This window comes from Alligator mississippiensis, chromosome 4, assembly GCF_030867095.1.
Source record: "Alligator mississippiensis isolate rAllMis1 chromosome 4, rAllMis1, whole genome shotgun sequence".
NCBI lineage: Eukaryota > Metazoa > Chordata > Crocodylia > Alligatoridae > Alligator > Alligator mississippiensis.
In genome coordinates, this window is record NC_081827.1 from 203,478,667 (window position 1) to 203,503,810 (window position 25,144).

The window sequence follows — 25,144 nt, forward strand, 5'->3', positions numbered from 1 at the left end:
ACTTTCTTTTCTGTGAAGGAAAGTAAAATCTGGGATTAGGTGAGATCATTGTACTAAGTGTTTTTCTCTCTCTGAATATAGAAACTGCTGAGGTCACATTTAAGGGTTAATTATGCTTTAACGATCCCTAAGCTTCTGATCAGTGGTGCGAACATAATGATCTGTATATTCCATGTACTCCCTTACAAGTAGTATTATGAAATCTAGGTATTTTCTACACTCTACTTAGGGCCACAGATATAGCCCTCTGCTTTCATTCAATTTGTTCAGACAACTGACTTGAACTGTTTTGTTTGTCTATCCCTTATTTTTAATATAAAGCAGATGTTTCCCTTTCCCTTCCATAGCTTACTTTACTAGTTCTTGGGGAAATATATGCATTGAAATTGACATGCCTAACAAGCCATTAGCAGACAACTGGTTTCCTTAGTAACAATAACCATGTGGAAGTTCACAATACTTTTCCACACAGCTATTCATGTGATACCAAATATTTGATTATAAGTTTATTGCAGTAGAAAGTAAAGGAGCACATAGTGAAGGATTTGAGTCATCCACAAAGCATGGATGACTGAATGCCCGATTTATATCTATGTAGAACTGCACCATATAACTGAAAGATTTTTTTCTTTTTTTCTAATAGCAAAATAGACAAAAATAGCCCTGAGATTCATTATGTTCAACATGAAAGATGTCCATTTTCTTTCCAGAAAGAGAACTGAAATGTCACATGCTTTAGGAATAGAAAATAATAAAGAAGCCATCTACTTTCTGTAGGATTGTTCCTAGAGTAATTTTATTGGACTTTGTCAATCCTTTTTAAACTAATCTAAGAAATATGATTTCCACTGTTTTCCATGGAAGACTGAAACATAGATATTCTTAGAAGAAAGTGTTCTAAATCAATGGTCAGCAAACCTGTAAGGCTGTGCGATGCATTGACTCAGTTTGGGTCAGAGGCAGGTGGGAACAAGGGCACTAGGACCCAGCCACTGCCACCAGTTTTTCCTGTCAGCGCAAGAGCACCTGCAGCCTGGAAAGCTACCCCTGTGGAAATCCCTTGACACTGGATGCCACTGAATTCCCATGTCCATGGGCTGGATCAATTGGCTCTGTTGGCTGCATCTGGCCTGCCAGCTATAGTTTGCTGACCCCAATTCTAGAGAGTCAAGAAACTGTTCCTTTTCTTAATCTCATCTTGAAATAACATTTATCCACTTTGTAATGATTTAAAAACACCCTCTCTTGTTGTTGTTTATACAATTCACTCTCTTCCTCCACATTCCTCTAGTCCTAGTTTGGTTGAGCTATACATACCCACTATATTTTCTCACATACAACACATCCTGAGACATAATACACAAATTGTTTTTGAAAGGCAGAATTCAGAAATTTTGTTTCGCATAGTCATAGCTGCAGAGAGCAGGGATGGAGCTTAATCTTCAATGGACCCCCACTTACTCTGCTTAACTAAAGCTAAAATCCTAGCTATTGCTGAAGACTGGTTTCAGTGGGTGGATCTATGATTTTGAAAAAAGTGAAAGAGTCTCCAAGGTTATGAAATAGAGCAGAAAGAGACCAGAAGCAACTAGCAGATATCAAAGTTGCCTTAATAAATGTTAGCTTGATTAGTGGTACATCAAGACCATTAACAAGGAAAGAGGATTATTAACACCTTTGGAGTGAAGAACAATAAACAAATAAGGGATTTGACTCCCTCAGCTGCCTGAGTAGTAATGCAATATGTTTTGAAGCAGTAATCAAAGCAGGGTGCTTCTATCCTGGTCAGAAAATCAGCTTACTGCTTAATACCCACACTACAATTTTGAGGGACTGATTTTGGGGGGAAATGTCCATGTTGCATACAAAAAAATAATTGTATGTTATTTAAGTTTCCATCTCAAATTAAAATCTGTGGGTGCTTCATATTACTTATTTCCTTCACTTTTATTTTTTCTAGAGTCATATAGCAGTGAGATGCCCAAATACTTTGACTTATATGACCTGCAGTATGGGATTCATGCTACATGATACAACTAGACTATGCCTCACAGTGCTGTACCTGTTTCATGCTGTCCAGCTGTCACAACTTGCCCTCCAACATACCTCTTCTGTATTATTTAAGGTTTTGTACTAGGCAGAGGCAAAGGGAATATTAGCCATAAAGATCAATTATTAATTTAACTAGTTGAAGACCTGCCCCCATCCTCTTCTTTTTACTTTAATTAATACCAGTAAAATTCATTGCTACCAGAAAAAATAATATCAAAGAAAGTTACACCTTCCACTGAAGACTTTTTCTCTAGCTATTGTTTGAAGCCATCAATCAGCATCGTAAAAACTGCAAATAGTGAAGTTGCATCCTAGTTTGAAACTATGGAAATGTTTTATTTAATTATTCTGTTCTAAGTTACACTGATGTAAATTAGGGGTGACTCCATTAAAGCGAATAAAGTTACACAGTCATATAAGTGGTTTAAGTGAAAATGTAATTAGACCTTTAAAGTATTATTTTTAGTATAATGACATTACCATTAATTACAACTCAAGGTAAATTACTAAATCCCTACTTTAAAAAATCCTGACAAGTAGATTCGTATAATAATAATAGTGTTACTAATAGTAGATAATAGCATTGTTTCTTATTTTTCTATAAATACTGTGTAGACAGATTGAATATTCAGAGCTAAAACCTGAGAACTACTTATATTATCGCAAAGAAGGCTACATTTTAAAGTAGCCATGTAAATAGTCTGAGCACCAAATGGGTTGTATATAAGATGGTTAAGTCTGAAGTGGAAGAGTGTAGAAGGATTCTATACCTGTTTTTGAACAGATGGTTGTGTAACCATTACATCTTATTTTGTGTTAGTCTAAAAAGTCACATAACTCTGGGTCTACAGTGACTACTATGGAGCTACTATATGGGAGGAAGAGAATAGGACCAAGGGTGAAGACTTTAATAAAAAACAGGTTATGGAAAGAAAAACCAATCAAAATGGGGCAGGTCCCTTCTAGATGATCATAAGTAAATGGGGGTCACCTGGCTTTACATTCACTTTTCGATGTGCTGTACCACTAGAAAGTGTCATTTGAAGCTGTCTCACAAGAACTTGTTGTGCAAGCTTACATGGCACATTCTGTCTCCTCTTCTCACATGTTGAGGCCAGCAAGGAACGCTTCACGAATTTGCGTGTCATCACCAAAACATGGTATTCCTTCCCTATGACCTTGATTCCTTCAGTTGGGCTTCAGGATGTTTCATGTCATAAGGGGATGAAGAGGCCACAGACTTCACTTTGAGGGAATGGAGATATATGATGGTTCTGCAAAATAGCTGCTTCTGGTAGGGGAGGGCCCCCATCATGACTTGAATAGAACACCACCATAAAACAGGTTTTGGTTACCACACAATTAGGTAAGTCCACAATTCAGCCAGGAGTAATGACAACAGATAACAACAGATTTATTCTGTATGAATCTCTTTTAAGGAATAGGAATGCCCTTTCTTCATCACAAATGGAAAAATGAAAAATATTTTCCTGTAACAAAGCCAGTCCCTTCATAAAGCCTCTGGGAAATAGTTCTGGTGTTGTAGGCCTGAGGTTGCCAGTTTGAGACAGATGTCCATTGGGGCGTGTGAAACTTCAGTTGCTGATTCAACTTAGAGGAGATTCAGCCCAATTCAACGGCCAAATCTCTGAATTCAAATTGAATAAGGAGACCCATTAATCTCTCTGAATCGAATTGGAAGCTTCTGATTATATTCGGAGAGATTCGACAATGCAGCCATAGACAATTTTATATGTTTTTCCTATGTACCTTGAGGTACCAGGCGCGGCTCATGAATGCTGACATTGTGAGGTGGATGGAGCATCCCACGGGAGTGTGGGGGGGTTCCCAGTGTGCTAGGTGGCGAACCTGGAAGTGGACCAGAAGTACTTCTGGTCCACTTCTGGGTCCCCTGTGGTGTGCAATTGGGACCTCTGTCCCCCAGCTCACCAACTGATGCCTCCTGGATCTGGGGAGGCACCTGGGGTCTCCCTACAGCTGATCACTGAGCCAAAGGGGTGCAGGGAGGTTGCCACCGAGCATGCAGGGCACCCCCCATGCTCCCGTGGCATGCCTTATCTGCCCCACCATGTCAGCATTCATGAGCTGCCTCTGGTACCTTGAGGTACATAGAAAAAACATTTGAAGCCATGTCTATGGCCAAGTTCCTGATTCTCCAAATCAGAATCAAATCTTCAGATTAAGATTCAGCTGAATTGAATCGTGACAGTGATCCAAATCAGTAAATTGAATCACTATCCCCTGAATCAGGCCGAATCTGAATCTAAATCAAATACTTCCCACTTTGCACACCCCTACTGTCCATCCACCCAACATGTGCATGCTTGTAAGGGCCCAGGTTGCAGAAACCTAATGGTTATGTCACTGAGGAAAGGCAGTGTTCAGGGGCTGGGTCAGTTCAGGAGCCAAATTACCAAATCTAGAGGGACTTCTAGGGGCAGCATCCACAACACAGGTCAGGATCAGGGTCCAGGAATCAGATGCAAAATTACCAAGTCCAAGAGACAATCCACAGATCAAAGTTCAAGAAAAGAGCCCAATAGTGTCAGAATAACTGGAAACAGTTCATTGGGGAAATCCAAAACCAGATTCTAGGAACAGAGTTGAAACCAAGGTCAGGAATCAAGAAAGACAGAGAGTACAGGGACCAGCAGCTTGCTAAACTGGATTAGGATCAGAACTGCTGACTACCCTGGAAACTGCTGCCACAGGTGGGAATAAGTGGGGAGACTAAATTCTCAGTGGCCAATAAAGAAGCCAGTCAGTTAACTAGCTGGGGCAGAACTTGTTAGCCAGACACCCAAGGCAGGTATAGAGCCCATCCTGGGCTGCCTGCAAGGGTCCTTGACAATACTGTTTTTTGGGGTTAGATTACATACCCTCTGAAGGACATTTTCAGTCATACTTTTGTATGATTCTATGACTGTATTCATTTTAGAGTCAGACAAATACCTACCAAACTAGCACCTGCCATTAATTACACTGTAACATATACTAGTTTTCACATTTTGAAATTTCAAGATGTAATTTTTGGATGCTGTGCTACAGATTATAATAACCACATACCTCTTGCCATCACCTCATGGCACACAAGGAAAAACTGTGACTTTCAAAGTCCTCCCACCCCACCAATTAGCAAATGGTAATTCATAGTGGAAATCTACTACTCGCTCTCAATGCCAAAATGTCATTTTTACATTTAAATAGAACTATCTGATTAGATAGAAACACAGAATTTTTACTATGCAAATGTAAAAGCTCTGGCCAAGGCAAAGTTTGTAGATACTGAAACACATTTAATTGATTCTCATTGGACATGTCTACTTGTGCTTTTACACCAGCTTAAATTTATTATGCAGTAAGTTACACATGCTGGTATTAAAGCACATTCATGTCCACAGGTGCAGGCATTAAAGTGAATTAATGCCATGAATGGACTGACCTGGGACTTAAGTTAGTCCCAAATCAGTCCATACACACAGTGTTACAGTGCAGTAGGGCTGTGCAAAGCTTTGGATCATTATTCAGATTTGGAGATGATTCGGATGATTTGGAGGCTGAATCTGTCAATCTGAATCAAACTGCTGGAAGCTTTAGGCTTTCCAAATCGATTCAGAGGTTCCAAATAGATTTGGAAAAGATCTGGAGCCAATTTGGAGATTTGGCCATATAGTATAATGGGGAATCAATTAAATACCTATAACTTTGTTGTATTTTGGCTAATTCAGATGAAAATTGAAGGAATGGTAGCCCCTGCTGAGAACATATGTACCAAGTGTCGCATTGATAGGTGCAGGGTTTTCTGGGAAACTGCACCTCAAATTCTGAAAGCAAAACTCATGTCATGTGTGTGTGTTAAGCCACAGGGGGGTGAAAACTGCCTGGGTGGTATCTCTTGCTAAGGCCACAAAGCCTGCCAAGTTTCAAGGAGATAGGTGCAGGGGTTTCTAGGAAACTGCATCTCAAACTGCTGACAAGCAAAACTCATGACATAGGTGACACTGTGTGTGTCTTAAGGCACGGGTGGAGAGGATACAAACTGCAGGGATGGTAGCCCCTGATGAGGCCACAAAGCCAGCCAAATTTCAAGGAGATGGGTCCAGGGGTTTGGGGAAAACTGTACCTCAAGCTGTGGACAAGCCAAAGTCATGACATGGGTGACACTGTGTGTGTTAAGGCACAGCATGGTGAAAGCTGCAGGCCTGCTAGCCCCTGCTGAGGCCACAAAGTCTGCCATATTTTAAGAATATTGGTGCAGGGGGTTTCTTGGGCCCTGCACCCCTAGCTGCTGACAGGCAAAACTCATGTCATGGGTGCTTGTGCAACTGTGTCTGTCTTCAGGCACGGGGGGGGGGGGGGGGGAACTACCGTAGGCCTGGCTGCTAGGACCTGCTGTGGCCACAAAGCCTACCAGCTGTTAAGGAGATAGGTGGAGGGCAGTTCTGGGGCCCTCCGCCCCTAGCTGCTGACAGACAAAACTTGTGACATGGGTGCTTGTGCTATTGACTGTCTCTGTCTTGGGGCAGAAGCAGTTCCCAGCTCTGTATTGATTCTTTCCTCTCCTTAGTCTGTGGTTTTGTAGGTGTTAATCCTTGCTCATTAACTCATTATCCTCACTAGCTACTGTGTTACCAATCAACCATGATTCACTCAAGGACCAGCTCAATACACAGTAGCTAGCAAGGATAACCCCAAGACAGACACAGTTGTACAAGCACATTATAGATATTTCATTGATTCCCCATTATACTCTATGGCCGAATCTCCAAATCGGCTCCAAATTGGCTCTGAATTTTCCGAAGTGATTCGGCTAAATCGAATCAGAAAAATGATTCAGATCTCCAAATCAAATCTCTGGCATCCAAATCATCCAGCTCTGAATCCGAATCGAATAGTTCCCTATTCACATGGGTTTACTGTTCAGTAAGGCATCTACGCATGCATTGCTGTGCAGTAACTAATCAGGCATAAATTTAGTATCTTCTTGATACAGGTATCACATTTATACTCAAGTCAGCATAAGTCACCATATTTACTGCACAGTACAGGCATGCACATGTAAACATGAGCCTGTACTGTGCAGTAATTTCAGTTATTGTATAGTAAATATACATGTGAAGACACTCCCATTAAGAACTTTTAAATTGATGTGCAAACAACAATATTTGTAGGAGTGTGAAAAATTAACAAGTTCCTTTATAAATATTTCAACTGATTTGTAACTGCTTTTAACTAAAGAATATTTATTCATTCTGCCCCTCCCCATCCAAATAAATTCCCATTTCAAACTTAGGAAATATGAATTCAGATATGTCCCAAAGTATAAATTTGTATTAAATCAAGGAGAAATCCCATAAGAATTGTAATATGCTTTTCTTAGCTGAAAGTTTGAAAAAGTTACATGTATTCCAATTAATAAAAGATTTTCTAAATGTATTTATTTTACCAAAAACAAGAAGCATTGAATTCCACACTTTAAGATGACAAAATGTAACTAACACCACTGAAATCAACATATGCTAACTACCTCTATCAGTTGGGCAACTTTCCAGCTATAAGTGGCCAAAGGAACATTCTCTTGCTGTAGGTGAATCCCTCACTTGTGAAACGCCACCAGAGCTGGCTTTTACACCTGTACCTGCACCATTGTAGAACAGGGTGGGGTGTCTAGAACTTCAAATATGTCCATATGGTTCCTACAACAATAGAACAAATGAGAACAGGCTAGTGACTTACTCCTCACTATCATAAAAGTCACCTGCTTTGCTGCCAGGATAAGAGCCAGTACATACTGGGCACATCTACACATGCATTAATGCACTACAATTATGGTACTGACAGGAACTAACTTAATGTGCCTGTAACCTCCTATGTTGTTCACTAGTGCACTTTGCTCTTTCTGGCCTTTTGGGCGCCACTGTCTCCGTTCAGGTTGACAGCTTGTCATCCAGGCAAATACCAAGAAAGTTTCCCAGGGATTCTCACCTGCCAAGTCTTGTTGGCATTGGTTATTGTTGGGAGAATGTTTTTAAGTCCTGCCTCCCCTGGTTCCCTCCTTCGGCACTCTTGCCTGGCCTCCTGTATTGGGGCTCTGCCTCCCCTACACCCCAATTTGCGTCAACCAGAGATGTTGTTCCTTGGCCATGGCTGAGACAAAGTCTGCTTACCACGGTAAGGGCTTTAGCCCTTATATGTTCATAGTTCAGTTTGGATAGCATACCATCTGGCTTCAGGCTTCATGTCAGCCTGGCTTGGCTTTCTATTTGCCCCCAGCTGCCTTGCTCCCAGGTACATTCCCTTTTCTGCCCATATTGACTCACAATATCTGGATGTTTCTCTTCTCTTTCTCTCCCCAGGCTCACCGCTGTTCCACTCCACACCAGATGCATCTGAGATCCATGGTTGCATCCCAGGTAAGAATTCAGGTTCTGCCGAGCCAACATTGTCTGGGCATGCCCCTCATAGGGCTGCTGCCATTTATCCCTGTTGGGGCTGCCAATCGATCCTGGCTACTCTGGGCTATCCAGAGGACCTACTTCTGGTCCTTTTCAACTGTCATCCAATGGGATTTTTATTCCCCCCTCCAAGAGCCAGATGGTAAAATGGTGTTGGCATGCCACCAAAAAGTGTGCACACGCTGGTGTGGGTGCACGCACCGGCTCTCCTGTGGCCTGCTGTGGTTGCTTTTCTGGTTCTAGTCTTGGTGTGGCCTGTCCTCCCATGGCAGTCTCTCTCCTGCCATGCTTCTGGCCCTCAGCGATATCCTGCTGGCTCTGCACCTCTCTTTGGTCCTGGCTGCAAGGTAAGTCTCTGTTCTTGGTGGTGTCCCTTCTATAGTGCCATAATCGACACTACTGCACAATAGCGCTACTGCATGTCTTTTAGGTCACGCTAATGTGCAGTAGACTAACTCTACTGTGCATTAGCCCATTAGCACAGCTTTCACTGTGAAACACTAATGTGCAGTACAATTAGGCCAATGTGCTTTTAGCGTCTCATGTAGACACACCCATTGTCTCTTACAGGAAAGGAATGGAATGGGAAACATTTAAACACATTGGCAAAAATGTATTCAATGTATGAATCATAAATGAGAACACGTTTAATTATTCTGATTCAAAATGATGTTAGATGATTAAACTTAAAATGCTCTGAATTAAATACAATTCAAAATTGAATTCTTAGGCCCTGACCCAGAGCCCAGTGAAGACAAGAGACTTCCTGTTGACTTCAGTGGGCTTTGTATCAAGCCATCGTGCTTTTCATATATCTCACTCTAGTTATTTGATTTGTATAGCTATAGCTAAAGATATCATCAAAGGCCGTATCAGACAATGCCATTTCAAACTGAGCAAGCAATGGACAATAAAAGTATCATAGTGAAGAGTTCTAAACTCATTAATATCAGTTTTAATTGATTGCATGTTTACTCTTCCACATGGCCAACACACCAAAGTGTTCTCATTAAAATGCAATATGTATACTGAGTGACAAACAATTAATCCAAGTATAACCTCCCAGATCAGCAGTATCCACTAAGATGGTTGTGAATAATAAAAAATTGAGAAAATGTTAGTATTATGATATTATTAGATGGCATGCTGTGCAATCTTTTATATATATTAGCAAACGCACACAGTTTTCTAATGCTCTGTTATATTTCCTGTAGAAAAAGTTTTTTTTATGAATAATGTACCTACTCTCTGAGCAGTTACTTAGCTTTTAATACAGCAAGAAGTGAAAGATTGAAGATATATCATTTCCTCTTTCAATAAGGCATAATGTTAAAACATTAGGAACCTGATGGAAAAAACTGAACAGCTTTTGCAATCTGCAGAATAAAATAAGATTTATGATGGTTTGTAAAATGATGCTATCTAAGATGCTGAATCAGATCATTTACATTTCTCAACATAATGAAAACTTTAAAAGATAATTAAAAAAAGATTTAATAATGCACTATTATTATATAATCTTATGCTCCCAGTAGTAGTTGTCATGTCATAGTAGTGATCAGAAGATACAGCATTAATTTGCAAACAAAAATAGAAACATTTATCTGGAATATTAGTAATTCCAGTGATTTCAAATGAATGATTCATATGAAGCAGGATGACTCGTTTGGTTTAGGCATCTGGGATATGTTGAACTTTCATTAACAGTGCTATTATTTATAGGAACTCTAATAGATGCCAACAAATAAAAGCACTGGAGGAAGATACAAAAATATATTTGCAGGCTTCAGAAAACTGCATCTGGTCCTCATAAATGGAGCTTTCAAATGTCAAAACTATCTTGTTAAAATTAGCATGAGAAATTTAGGGCTCTGTGCATGGATGCAAGCTAGGACATGGATACAAGATAAGAAAGATGATTTCATATGCTGAATGTATTACCATATTTCACAAAAGACCTCAGCATCTATGTATCCAGTGTTACCTGGCTGGCAGAACTTCTTAATATGCATGTTTTTTTTAGTTGACATCCAGGTAACGTTTCTAAGACCAACCTGTCAGAAATAAATTGCTTAGCCTGAAACTAACTACTTAATAAGGACCAGATTTAGACTAGCCCTAAGCAAAACTTACAGAGGATTTTGAAGATGTAAAGGCACCAATCCACCCTCCTGAATTACTCTATTAAGGAAACATGCATTGTATGTCTAAGTCAGAGGTGGGCAATTATTTCAGGCCAAGGGCCACATAGGCAGTTTTGATGAGCTATCATGAGCTGAGTCAGCACCCTGCTCCACCCCCGCAACAATTCATCAAAACTCCCTAAATGGCTCTGGTCCATGCTGAGTCAGGTGACTGGGATGGGGCCACGGGCAGGTGGCCAGCAGCATCTGGAAGCAGAGTGGATGTGCGGGGCTAGCACTGGGCAGTGACAGCACATGACTGGAGCCTGAGACTGAGCTGCAATCTGCTCCTCACTCATCCAGGTGGGTGCTGCTTCCATAGGCAGGAGCTTGTGGGAAGAGGATCATGGCTCTTCCCTGGGCCCCGGCTGTGCACTGTCATTGCCCCATTATCTCAGGGTCTCTATGGAGATTGGCTGGGACCTGCGTAGGCAGGGTGCACAGCTGGGCAGACAGGATGAGGCCACAAGCAGGCAGGGACCTGTGTCCAGGATCAGGACAAATGGGTGGAATTGGTTCTGGGATCTTGGAGTGGTGACAGTGCAGGGCCAGGACCTGAAGCAAATCTGCAATCTCCTGCCTGCATGTCCCTGGGACAGGTCCTAGTTCCATGGGCAGGGGAACAGATCATAGCTCTGATCTGGGCCTCAGCCCTGCACTGTCATAGTCCTATGATCCCAATCACAGCCCTGTGCTCCCACTCCTGGGTGCTGCTTCCCACCACCCATAGTCCCATCCTCTCTGCCCAGATGAACATACCTTGCCCACATGGCTCCTGGGCTGGGCTCCATGGAGACCCTGGGATCACTGGGCAGTAACAGCAGGGGGCTGGGCCCCAGGGCAGAGCCATGATCCACTGTCTGCATGGCCCTGCTTGTGAAACCAGTGCCCATAACAGGGACTTACAGGCAGCAGATTATATCTCTGCCCCATGCCCCAGCCTTGTCATGTCACTACCCCAACACCTCAGCCCTGGCCCTACCCACCTATCCTACCCCTGGATGCCACTTGGCACTGGAACATGACCCCATCACAGCTGCCTGTCCATGCACCATGCCCACATGAGTCATGCCCCCAGTGGTGAGTGTGGGGCAGAAAGGCTAGGGTGCCTGGGCAGTGGGGCCAGGTCCAATCATCACCAGGCCTGCTGGAAAGTGAGTCCAGCTGCTGCTATACCCCAGCCTTACTGTGTGCCCATGGCCAGTGGGTTCAGCTGCACATGCCACAGCCCAGACTGTTCCCTGGGCCAGGAATGGCCAAGGGACCCACCACAGGCTGGACAAAATTCTTTGGTGGGCCATATCTGGCCTGCGGGCTGTATTTTGTTCACCCCTTCTCTAAGTTTTCTGTAGATTGCAGCTAGTGATTGTGCTCCCCCACGGGAACATATCCAAAAGGAACAACATGGCTGAAGAGTGGCCAAAGTTCCAGTTTCCCAATGTTTCATCCACTATGAAATGAAAAAATGGACCCCATGTTCATAAAACTAAACCAGCTTTTTATTGAAAGAACAATTTACAGGGGTGCCAAAACTGCATCAAGCTTTGTACATACATCCTGGTGTCTCCTCAAAAATTTTCCAACTGGAAATCTGTTCACCTCTCTACCATGTTCATAAAGGATTCTTGATCTTTTCATTCAGCTATTATTTGTTGTCTTTCATGTAAGTGAGGCCCAGTCCACCATGAGGTTATGGCCTTTACCACCAGTCCTTGCTGTCATATATTAGGTTTCATAGCCCTGGCCTCCCACTGCTCATTATTAAAATGTGCTGAGGAATTGTTTCCACCCTGTCACTTTCTTAATTCTAATTTATACCTCATTTCATGCTCTTCTGTATCTGGCCACCTGATAGCTGATGATTTCTAAGTACCCTTGGTCCCATATATTTTGTGGGGACCTGGCTTTCTGCCATTATTCAACAGTTGTCTTCATTGCCAGCTCTACTGGTATTTCTTTTCCTACATCATCTCACCTGTGTCTGTTCCTTGGATTCTTTCCTTTTGCTATTGATTTCAGGAACCATTAAATGACTGAACCCAGACCTTCTTAGCTGTGCATACTAGATTCAAATGTTTGCTTCTTCATTGTTTATGGCAACTTTTCAGTTTGTTATTTGTGTAACTGTTTTCATGTACTTTCTGTCAGTAGTCCCCTGGGAAATGGCAGACTCTCCTTCAAGAATAATAGTCCTACTACTTCAGTCCATCAGTCCCTGTGCTGGTTTAGTATGTAGTCCACAGAAGGGTGCATTGCAAAGGTCCAACATTGCCAGATAAAGATCCCTCCCTGACTTTTCAGGAGTGGTGAGGAACTAGTACAGATTTCCCTCTCTTTATGAGGGTTCATTATGTGCAAATTCACTTTTATGCGATGACCCTTTTAATACCAAAAATTCATTATGTCCAAGGTAAATTCACTCTTATGTGATCAGTGTGGTAGAAGCCCACAGTCAGCTGCTTTGTGAAGTGCATTGTGGGAGTAATGACATAGGCAGAGGAAGAAAAAATTATTTGGTGGGGCTGAGCCGGGTGGTGGGACCCAGGTTGGGCAGCAGCGCGGGTCCTTGCAGCCTGGCCCAGTACAGCCCCATCAGCGTGGCACCCCAGGAGTTGTAAGCCATGAAGCTGTTTGGCAGCAGTGCCCACAGCCACTGCTCAGGGCAGCTAGTGTCCATGCTTCTGGAGCTGCAGCTGTGCTTGTGTGTACCATCTGCTGTTAGTACCAAAACTGTTTTGTAAAAGTGGTAGGAATGGGTCTGGCAGTCAGTACAGTGGAGGTCTTGGAATGTATCCCTATTTGTTACTTTGTAAAGTGGGTTCCCTTTATGTGAATTCAAGTTATATACCATTTTCCAGGAACACATGTACAGCATAAAGTGAGGGAAACCTGTACTGAGATTCCATGAATTCAGTCTTTGAATCTGTAACAATGGGGAGATTCCTAGAGACTAGAGACCTGATGAATGCCAACATTATTACTATCTTCAAGAAAGGAAATATATCTTTGCATGGGAACTTTTCTGTCTTTGGGTATCTTTACTGCTTGATAGGTCCAAGAAAAGTATCAGGAAAACATGAGGAACTGTATATAGGCTTCATTGGCCTCACTAAAGCCTTTGATTCCAACAGTTAAGACACCCTCTGGAAAGTAGCAGCCAGATTCGGATGCCTGAAAAATACATCAAGGTTCTGAAGCTTCATTTTGAACGGATGACTGTGACTGTTCTTTATAGTGAAGTGGAGACTGTAGCAGGGACCTCTAACCTCTACTACTTAGAAATGGTGAATCCAGCATCAAAGAACTGCAAGCAAGTAGCCAGTTGGCAAGGGCCAGCTGCAGAGTAACCTGCAGCCAGGAAAAACCACAAGGAATTGAAATGCAGCAGGGGATAGGGCAATGGCTGCAGCTCAGGGTTTAACTTACAGCTCCTGAAGGCAGGCTGAGTAGGGAGCTAATTAGAAACAGAAGGCTTTGTGATACAAAAAGGATAGAGCCCAGTATACTACAAGACTGACCTCTCAACCAGAGCGATTGGTCTGACCTTGACTCCCACCGAAAGCAGAATTTCTGCTGGCCTGGGCAAAGAGAACCCAGGCAATAGGGCTGTGTGAAGTTTCAGGTGCTGATTTGATCCATAGAAGATTCAGCCTGATTTGGTGGCTGAATCTCTGAATCCAAATTGAATCAGGGGAAAATTAAAGGTCTGAATCAATTCAAAGCTCTCCAGATTGATTCAGAAAAGATTCAGAGAGCTTCGGTGATTTTAAGCATTCCCCACCCACTGCAGCAGGGACCTGGACTCAGACTAAGTTGGTAAATAGGGGCTGGGGGAAGGGGACCATAGGGGGACCCCCACCAAGCCCCATCCCCTGCCTGCTCCCCCAGCCCCTCACCCATTCCTCCAGCCCCCACCCCATGGCTGCCTCAGCTGCCCAAGCTCCTGGCCCTTTAAAAAAAACCCCACTCATTGGCTGCTGCCAGGTGGGGGGAGGGGGGCGATCCCTGCTGCCCCCCACTGTCCCATGCTGCATGGGGGGCTCTGTGACAAGCCCCCTGACCCCCATCCACTCCCCCAGACTCCCCATGGCTGTCCCACCCACCCCAGCTCCAAGCCCTTTAAGAAAAAAAAAAACCCCCCACCCAGACACACCAGCTCCTGCAGCAGGCTCAAGGCTTCTGGGGGCTTGTGCTGAGCCCTCCATGTGCCAGGGGGTAGTGGGGGGAAGCAGGGATTCCCCACTCCCTAATAGGCCGGGAGCTGGGATGGGCTGGGCAGTCATTGAGGGGGCATCATGGGGCTTGTGGCCACCAGAGGCCCCCGTGCAATGTGGGTCAGTGAGTGGTAGCGGGGTTCGCCTCCCCCAATCCTGCCTGGCAGCAGCAAATGAATTAGGGCTTTTTTTCCCACTCAAAGAGCTGGTTGCTGGGGTGAGTGGGGCAGCCACTGACAGCAGGCAGGGGATGGGGCCTATGTGATTTGGAGATTCGGCAGCAGCCAAATCTCTGAATCAGATTCAGCCAAATTAATTTGGGACAATGATTTGAATCATTGTCCCCCAAATCAGCTGAATCCAAAGCGAATACTAGCCTCTTCGTACAGGCCTACCAGGCAACATAGGCACCCAAGAAAGCTGCAAGAGCCAACAGCTGCAGGGTGAAAATGTGTTGGGACCCAGGGAGACCTAGAAGGTGTAGGTGTGATATTTAGATGGCACAGAGAACCACAAGATTGCATGTAACTGATAAGAGTGGATAGGAAGCCACAGGGGATCCTGAGAGCATCCAGTATAGAGCCCTATAAGAGTCAGGAGCTCAGAGGCTGTAGCAGAGAGAAGGCAGCCTCATCTGGGTCAGGGATGCTAGGGGTTTGGGATTGACTGCAGGACCCCGAGGGCCTGGAGCAAAACATAAGACAGACATGGAGTAAAGACTGGTCCAGGGACCTGGAGAGTGAAATACAGGGAGGGCTGAAGCCAAGAAAGCTGGGTCAGAATAAGTGAGTCAGGGCTGGAGGCCTGCAGCCAGAAGAACAGTGGGTTAAAGCCAAGAAGGCTGAGGCCCAAAAGGCATAAAGGAGTAACGCCTGCAGGGCATGGGTGTGGAGAACAGAGGCCACAATTTCAGCCCTTAAGGCAATTAGGGACACAGGATTCTGAGCCTTAAGAAATCCAGTGTCTGGATGGGTCAGAGCTCTAGAGAGTGGGCTGGTGTCTATAGGAGTTGGAGCCCCAGGCTGAGAAACTATGCAGCAGGAGTTGGATCCCAGATGCAAGTGGGTCAAGTTCAGTCCAAAAAGAAGTAGGAGTAGAGAGCCAGAAAGAGCACCCAGAGCCTCAGCTTTTTAGGGCAGCCTCCCCTCTTTATTGTTTCCATCAAGGTGTGGCAGTTGAGGCAACTGGGTGAGACCCTGAGAGGCTGAATTGAGCAAGCACAGCAGGATTAAGGCAGCGACTAGGGGGTATCACAGCCACCCTCTGGGCCTGCCTTGCTACATATACCGTCATCCATTTGTCATTCAAACTGGGGTCAAGCAAGGATGCATCCTTGCACCAATCCTATTCTCCATTTTTTTAACCATTGTACTGGTTCTTGTTAAGAACAAGAATCAACATTGCAGAATCAACACTGAATACTGAACAGATGGAGAGCTCTTCAAACTGGAACACTTTTGCTTGAAGACCAAAGTATTCAAAACAAGCATCCTTGACCTTCAGTATACTGATAACAGTGCCATCCTTGCACACACTGAAGAAAACCTTTAGACCATGTTGGATCTCTTTTCGGAAGTTTACCAAACTTTGGACTTTTCTCTCAATGTCAGAAATACTAAAGTGTTCTATCAGTCTGCTCCATGACATGAATGTGACATTCCCTTCCCCCCCCCCCCCCCCCCCGCCTCAAATTAGCACTGAGGGAAAGACCCTGTTTAGTCAAGTGCTTCCCTTACCTCAGTAGCCACTTCTTTCAGAAAGTAAACATTAATAAGGAGATCCAGTATGGGACCCTATGCTCAAGCACCTCTTTTGGCAAATTGTTTTTTTTGCTGTTGTTGTTTGCAATCTCTGGAAGAACACCAATATCTATGTCTATTATACAGTCATCATTCCCACTCTCCTCTATGGATGTGAAATGTGGATGATGTACTGTTGTCACCTTAAGAGTCTGGCAAGATAATCAGCAATACCTTTGGAAAATCCTTTGCATCTAATGGGAAGATCGCCATACAAACACTAGTATCCTTGCTAAAATCAATTATACCAGCAATCCTCAAGCACCAGCTTCGCTGGACTGAACATTATATGCAGATGCCCAACTCTTGACTCCCAAAACAAGTGCCGTACTCCCAGTTTAGCTGCAACCTAAGGTCTCACAACAGCCAGAAGAAGTGCTACAAGGACATACTGAAGGCCTACCCCAAGAAAAAGGAAGGCAATATCAACAACTGCAAGGAGATGAATACTGACTGATTCCAATGGTACTGCAACCTCAACAAAGTGGCAACCCAAGAGAGAGTGGAGTGAGGAAAAGGAAAGAAATCTGGGCCTACAGCCTACTCTCTAGAAAGACCTGCAACTTCTGAAGGATCAAAGGTTGGACTGTTAAGGCACCTCAAGACCCATCAAGGAACTGTGGTAGAGATTGTTCTCAAATTGAGGAATTGTCAACAACTTTCCTGACTGTTTTGCCTTTGCATCCAGTCCCTTGGTTATCTTTTTTTACTAACTCTGCCTTCCTGTTGCTTTATGAGTATCCCCCAAGGGAAGATAGTTTCCATTCAAATTCCCATTTGGTGCTGAACTTCTCTGAATTTGGACACAGTGCACTATGAGGCCCATTGTCTGAACATAGTATGTGATATATGCTATACCAAGCAAAAAATGTTTTTCTTGACTACAATTCTGCCTAAGCATCTATGCTATAACTAAATCTATGACTCATAGTCTTATGCTAAGTTCCTTTATTCTAACGAGTTCATAAGGAGCCATAAACAAATTAAAAGAAAATAGTCACATTCAATAATCCTATTTCTAATTTATTTCCCATCTATTTTTGTTTTATTCTATTTAGCTATTTTTACTTATTTAAATTTATCATTATCTTCCTTGTATTTACATTCCTCTTCTGTGACCATTTCTAGAATTTACATAAATGTATGAATTGATGTGTTTGTTTATGTTTAAATAGTTTGATGCAAAACAAATAATTCTTCCACTAAGATATAGCACTTTACCAAGCAGTGTCCAAGCTGGGCACTAGGGGATTTAGTGAGAGAACATCCAGCTTCTTTGACATTGTAATATCCATAGTGACTGCCCAAATTTAGTACCATCTGTGTGATTAACTAGAGTAGAGCTGCTGATCCAATAAAAATTGCTATACCAGCAAGTGGGTATATCCAACTGAACAATTGGCAAGATGCCACAAGCAAAAATGAACTTTGAGTTAGATTTCAGTTTCACCAGGGTGGTTAATCATAGTGAGACAGCAGTTTTTGGATGATATCAATGAATCAGACAGCTGGAAGCTGGATATATGCGATTATTTATACTAGACAAAATTCTGTGAAAACAAAAATACCAAATATAAAAGTTTATTTGAATGTTCATAACTTAATTTAATTTTTCTCTGAGTGGATAGGTGGACTTTTGCTTTCAGTGTTAAGTGGCATCTCCTTAAACATTCTTTCAGGTGATAGATAAACAAAAATCATTTTAATTAATGAAGAATAGAATACCAATAATGACCCACCCCCAACTTTAAGTTGCCTGCATCTTTAAAACCTTTAAGAATGCTCACATGTCTATGATATACAGAAGGAACTTGAAATTGGCAGAATAATAAATATCTGCATATAAACACACATCTCAGCCAATATAGCATAGGAAAAAAATTAAAAGCAAAAAATACATATTAGGAAAAAATAACAGAAATGATCAGTCTGAAATACACAAAAAAATCATTTCATCTTCTCCTGTTCTCCACTTTCAAGTGTATATTTTCTAAAATTTTTAAGGTCTGGCCCTGCAGACCTATATCACAGTAATGCTCCCATTTATGTCATTTGTATTTTAAGATCAGAGACTTAGCCTCAGATTTTGTGAAAATATTATACGCATATGTAGTCCCTTTGGTAACAGTAATGCAGAAAAGGCAGGTATTGTCAATAAATATTTATGTCATACTTGGAAACAAGAAGGACAATAATAGCAACAGATTACATATCAAAATGATTAAATGCTGCTAACTGTCAGATATCAAAATGTAGTTGGTGGGGAAAAGGGGGAAATTTTCATTGAATGGGGATATTTCTAATGGGTTTCCTCAGAAGTTGGTGCCAGGCCAAATGCTATCCAATATTTTCATCAAAGTTTTGTATGTACACATAACATGATAGCTGGGGAAAAAATGCAAATCCACACAAATGTTGGCAAAATGGTAAAAAGAATCATAAAGTCATAAAGAATCATCTAAACACCTGGACCTATTCAACCAAAATGCCTTTTAATTTAGCCAAATACAAAGTTGTACACCTAGTTATGTATCTATGAACATTGAATGCAGGCCTTAAATGGAATGGGGGAACTGTAACCTGCAAAGCAATAACTCTGAAAAGGAATTAGAGGTCTTATTTACTGCCCCATAAACTAGCAATTCATCCTGGGCACTGGAAGTTATGAGTCTGGTTTGACAGTTTGGGGCCACATTTTAAAAACTAAAGCGAGGAAAACAATGAATTCAAGGACTGGAGAAAATGTACAGTGAAAGACTTAAAGCTTCTAAGCTATTTAAATTATCAAAATGAAATTGATTTGATAACTATGCATAAGAACCCCTGTAGGGAGAAAATGTTAGGTACTAAAAGAGTGGGAAGAACATAACAAGGATCAATGTCTGGAAGTTGAAACCAGACAACTTGAGGGCCTTGATACAGTAGTTCTGGGCAGCTCCTGGAGTTCTTAACACCTGGATTGTCTGCCCATTAACATCTGAAACTAGTTTTAAGCATTTGTTAGGCAGCTCAAAGTTACACCACTCCAGGGCAGGTTTATCTCTGATCTGTGTTACCAAGTTTACATAAAGTGTAAACACTCTACCTACCCTCCCTCTTGCTGACCTAGTTTGGGCCCACTTCCCCCCAATACCCCAAATTCCTACTTTCTGCCCCCCTATCTGCTTGCCTCAGTTGCCCACACTGCCTGTACCAAAGGACCAGGCAGGGAAAGGTTAACCTGCCTGCCTGGATGTTGCCACTGCTCTCATGGTCAGGGAATGAATGACTGAAACAACCTACAAAGTAAGTAATGGTGTCTTTAAATCAATAACAGCTGTCTTTCTGGAAAATAAGCTTTAGCCAAAAAACAAAACAAGACAACCTCCCCACCCCCAAAAAAACACAAAACTAACTTATGGTTTATTCAAACACAGCATGTCAGGCTTAGCATAATGGATACTAATGGTCCCTTTAGGTTTCAAAATCTATGAATATGGTACATGGAATATTACAAGAGTTGTGTGAGTGCTAACATTTTTACAGGATCAGGTCTATAGGATTTGTCTATATTAGGAAATTCACCAAACTAGCTATTCCAGGTACTTCTTTGGGTTTTTCTGTTTGTTTTGTTGATTTTTTTTTTACAGTTCTCTTGTAGACATTCAGGCAAGGGACAGACATTACACATAAACTGGTTTAAGTGATCATAAACTTGTTTAAACTTGTAACAGAACAGATGTTCAGTACACATAAACCAGTTTTAAAGTGGCTGAAACCAGTTTGAGATGGACCTGGTTGAATGTAGGGTCAGACTTAACCGATTTGGGTCAAACTGTTTTATTCAATGTCTGTCCCAGATCCCTTGCTGGTTTAAGATAAACCAGGTACCCCCAGCATCCTGGCAGGCATTCTGGGCTGGGCGTGGCTCTTCTCAACAGTAGAGCTGGCCCCTCCCCTCTGCATCTTGGCTAGAGCTCTGCCAGAGACTGTGGAATGCTCTCCCCCTCCCCACTCCCTGCTAAGCAGGAATTCCCCCTTCCCTTTTGCCTTGCTGAGAGGTGTCCATGTATTAGCTAACAGACCACATGCTGGCTGCACTCTGTGTTGTAACAGACAAAGGCAGAATCAACAGGTACCCGGTAATGTCCTCCGTTGTTTTTTAATGGGGTGATAAACACTGCGTTATCTATTCCCTCCTGGGAATGTGGGGGGGGGGACCCCTCCCTAATCAGCATCCTGCCATGGCCTGACCATGCCCCCCCTCAGCTCAGCACTGTAGAAGGAAAGGGAAGGCTGCTCTAGTGCCCACTGGCTTCTAGCCTGAGCCACTGCAGGCATATGCCTGCATGTCTGGGATGTTTATGCAGTTGCAAACTAATTTAGCCTAGCCAGGTTAGACTAATCTACAAAGATTGAATCAATTCAGGCTCAGGCTTTTTGAATGCCTGTCCCTAGCCTCAGAGCGCCTGCACACAAGCAGCAAGGATACTCCAATGTTCTGTAATTACAATCTGTCAGAGAAGACTCAATTAATTGAGGCTGAAGAAGCATGGTAATTACTGTGCTCCAGCAGACTCCAGTGTCTCATGTATCAGCATCTCTGCACTGAAAAATGGTGATGGGGATGCTTTAATTAAAGCTCATTTGATGAATTTTAGTCAAAGCACCCCTGCCATCATTTTTCAGCCCTGGAATTCACAGATTCATAGATTCATAGATGCTAGGGTCGGAAGGGACATCAACAGATCATTGAGTTTGACCCCCTGCCTAAGCAGGAAAGAGTGCTGGGGTCAGATGACCCCAGCCAGATGCCTATCCAGCCTTCTCTTAAAGATGCTGATACACAAGACACTCCGGGTGCTTTAATTAGAGCAGCTCTTGGAATCTCTCTAATTAAAGCACCCCCCCCCCACTCACACACACACACTCCCAGAGCACATCTATAAACACCTTCATATTCTGGGGTAAGTATCCATACAAAGAAGTAAATTATTCAGAAAAATTATTCTGGAATTGCTAGTGTAATGGGGCATGCTCAGGGCCAAGTCTCAAGTTGTCCTGCCTGCCTGTCTATGGGGCAGTCCATACAGTCTTGCCTGCCATGACTTTGCAGTTCATAACTGGTGGTATAATGCAAGAGGCTGCCCTTTCTATGCCCTGATGCCAGGGGGCACTATCCACAGTTCCGTACCACCCCTACTCCATGGCCCATGCCTCACAGATGGTATCCAGTATATCACTATGCTCCAGGCCTAAAGCCACGCCAACTTACTCCTTTGTCGGGTCTTAGTCACTCATGCACTCATACTGCCCACCTCTCACTGAGGCCTCTTGTACTCTTCCCTCTCTACTCTACCCTCTCTCACAGCATCTTTTGCCCACCGCATGATATTGTGCCCCCTTCACTCTCCCCTGCTCCCTTGAGCAGCCCTGTAGGCCATCAGGCTAATCCAAGTCACGCCTTGGGTGGTGACATACAGTCTTTTGGGCCTCTCCTGTAATCCTCACCTGGGTAGTAGCCAGCTGATTCACCTAACAGAGGGCTAACTCCACTGTAGCCCCTCACTGGACTTCTCACACTGTGACCATCTGGTTTCGAGTATCCATTCATGCGCCACCTTGGCGTGTGCACCTGGTGTCAGGTGCTGTGTGTATTTGTGTGATCTCTGGAGGGGTCTTTAATCTCCCCAGGGAGGACCCCAAAACTCACCTCCCACAAGTCTGAATGGACCCTCAGTCATGGGGTCTCCTATCGGTGATTCCTCAGAGTCAGTCACACTTCTTGATGGACATTTATGGGGCTCCACCCCTCCTATACCCCTTCCATATGCCAGCCTTCAATATGGGCCACTTGATCTTAGCACGGATGTTCTCTGGTCTCATTGATCCCCGCTCTTCATGCCCCCTGGATTCCGATTTTGGTCTTCTCGTCACTGGGCTCCAGGGACAGTTGGGTGCCCTGCTCTCCTGGGTGTTAAATTGGCAGCCTGCCTGCTGCTCAATGAGCCCTAGGGTAGCTCTGGCCTTTGGAGCATCACCCATGCCCCATCAAAAAAAAAGGTAATGAGTCACAAAAAAAGGAAAGGCCAAACTATGGCCAAAAGGGTGCAGGCACTTTAAAAAGGGAGAAAAAAAAAATACCAAATGAAAAGAAGGCTGGAAAGGGATGAGAAGTCAAGCTAACTAGCCCATCCACTACCACAGCCCAAGTGCCTGCTACTTAGCATGTCCCCCAATGCTGTTCCAAGTCCCTGCCCTCATTGAGGTCCTCCTCTGCTCCACCCAGAGCCGGATCTTCACTTGCCCACCGGTGCTGCCTGCAACTGGTGCAGAGAGCTTCCACAGCCTCAGCTTTCTTCCCCCACTCTCCCCTTTCTGCGCTGGTGCTGGCTTTTATCCTGGCTGGGCAGCGTTCATCAGTGACATCATCCACCCTCACCAGTCCCAGCCAGATAAGCATGGCTGACAAACCACATGGGTGCTTCTTCCTGGCGTGGCTCACTCTGTGCCCAGTGGCCAAAAAAAGGTAAGTGACCCCTGATTTCAGGGCTTTTCTTGTGGGGGTGGATTACCCCTGTCCTGAGTTCAACCATGGAGAGTGTTTCCCGCTCCCCAGTGGCTGCCCTCTGGGGGACACTCCCTACAACTTTGATATCCTGTGGGTTGGCCCATGCATTGCTTTTCTGGCCATCCCACAGCCCTCCTCAGCACACCCTCTGGGCTTCCCTTTAGGCTGACCCTTAGCCCTACTCAGTCTTTGTCAGGACCCTTCCTACCGCCCCCTCTCTCTGGGGCTACACAACTATCCCCTCCCTGGGACCTCTGAGGTCTTTCAGCCCTGTGGGTTCACGTGGCTGAAGCTGTGCCTGACTTCACTCCTTTCCTCGGGTCTTAGACCTCCGGGGCTCAGGTGGCCATAGCCGTACCTGACCCCCATACCCACAGTACTGTGGAGGCTGGGGCTATTAAGGTGCCTCAACCCGCCTTTCACCAGGAAGGTGAGCAGTCCTGGTATTTAAGTGGGGATGATGCACTATGGACAGTCCCACCAGGCCCCCTATCCCAGCAGGGTGCAGTTTTAGGTCATGCCAGAAGCCTCTAAGCCATCCCCCTAGCTCTTGCCCTTATGTCTAAGATGTTCCATGCAACAAGGGAGCTGGATGGTGCTGCTTCTGTGGCTGCAAGCAGTTAACTGCTGTCTCTGCCTGGCTGACCTTTGTTTGAAAATGGCTGCTTTAATCAGGCACCTGTCAGCTGCCTGCTCCAGCCCTTAAAATGGCAGGCACCAGAGGTGCACTGCCACATCTAGTTTGGTAGACAAAGGGGGATTTCTTTCCATTAAGTTAGCTCAATAGATTTAACTGAAGACAACTGGAAAATGTCCTTAAAACCCACAACAGCTTTCATAAATTTTGATTCATATAAGCTGTTCCTGTTACAACTTTAGTTCTTGTCTAAGCTACTTTGTAAGTTCTTTAGGGTATGGACTTTCCTTCTTATATGCATGTCAAGTGCTTGAGCACCTTTCAGTATTATAATAAATAATAAGAGCATAAGAAAGCCCTGCATGCCTACAATTTGCAAAGCCACATACTTTAAAATGATATAATAAAAATTATTCTGTACAGGAGAAAATAACATTTAGTTTGATTCAGCATTTTAATTTGAGTGTCCTAACTGGAAATAATAAGGGAAGATATGCATCTTTAAACAAATTGCTCTCAATCTCACTTCACTATGAATTCCTTGTATAGCAGTTTTGCATGTATAGCATGAAATGAATTGTTATTAACAAGATCTAAAACAAAAATAGATTGAAGTATAACAACACAGCAAGCATATATCATTTATTAGAAATTAAGAGGGTGCTACAATACATAACTAGAAATGTTAGCCTGGTGGGAACATAAATCTAAAGCTTTACTCCCCACTTGAAACAGCCCTTAATAACATGGGCTTTAGTGGTAAAATGTGCTCAGTATTCACAGTTACTTGAAAATATAGGGCTTTGTTACATAGGCCCTCTCATCATTCACACTGAGTTACCAATTTATAACTTTACATCACCACTTACATCGCTCTGAACTGGACCCCAAATAGCAGTTTTGTTTTAAAGTATCAATATAATGTCATCTCCTATTACAAGCAAATCATTGGAAACAGTAATATAATTTGATTTTCTAGGATACTGAAATGCAGTATTCCCACTGTTTTCTGCTTGCTCAGAACTTCCACACACTAGACTCCAGAAGAAAAAGTAAAGGTTTAACTTTTTATCATGGGAGAGTGTTGTGTATGGTGGGAACATGGGCAAAAATAAAATAAAATAAAAGGAAGTTGTACACCAAATGCACATATAATTTCAGAAGAGGACCCTATAAGCTTGTTCTTTTCTCATACCTCCACTGGAATTGACTCAAATCCTTGAGGTACTAAAA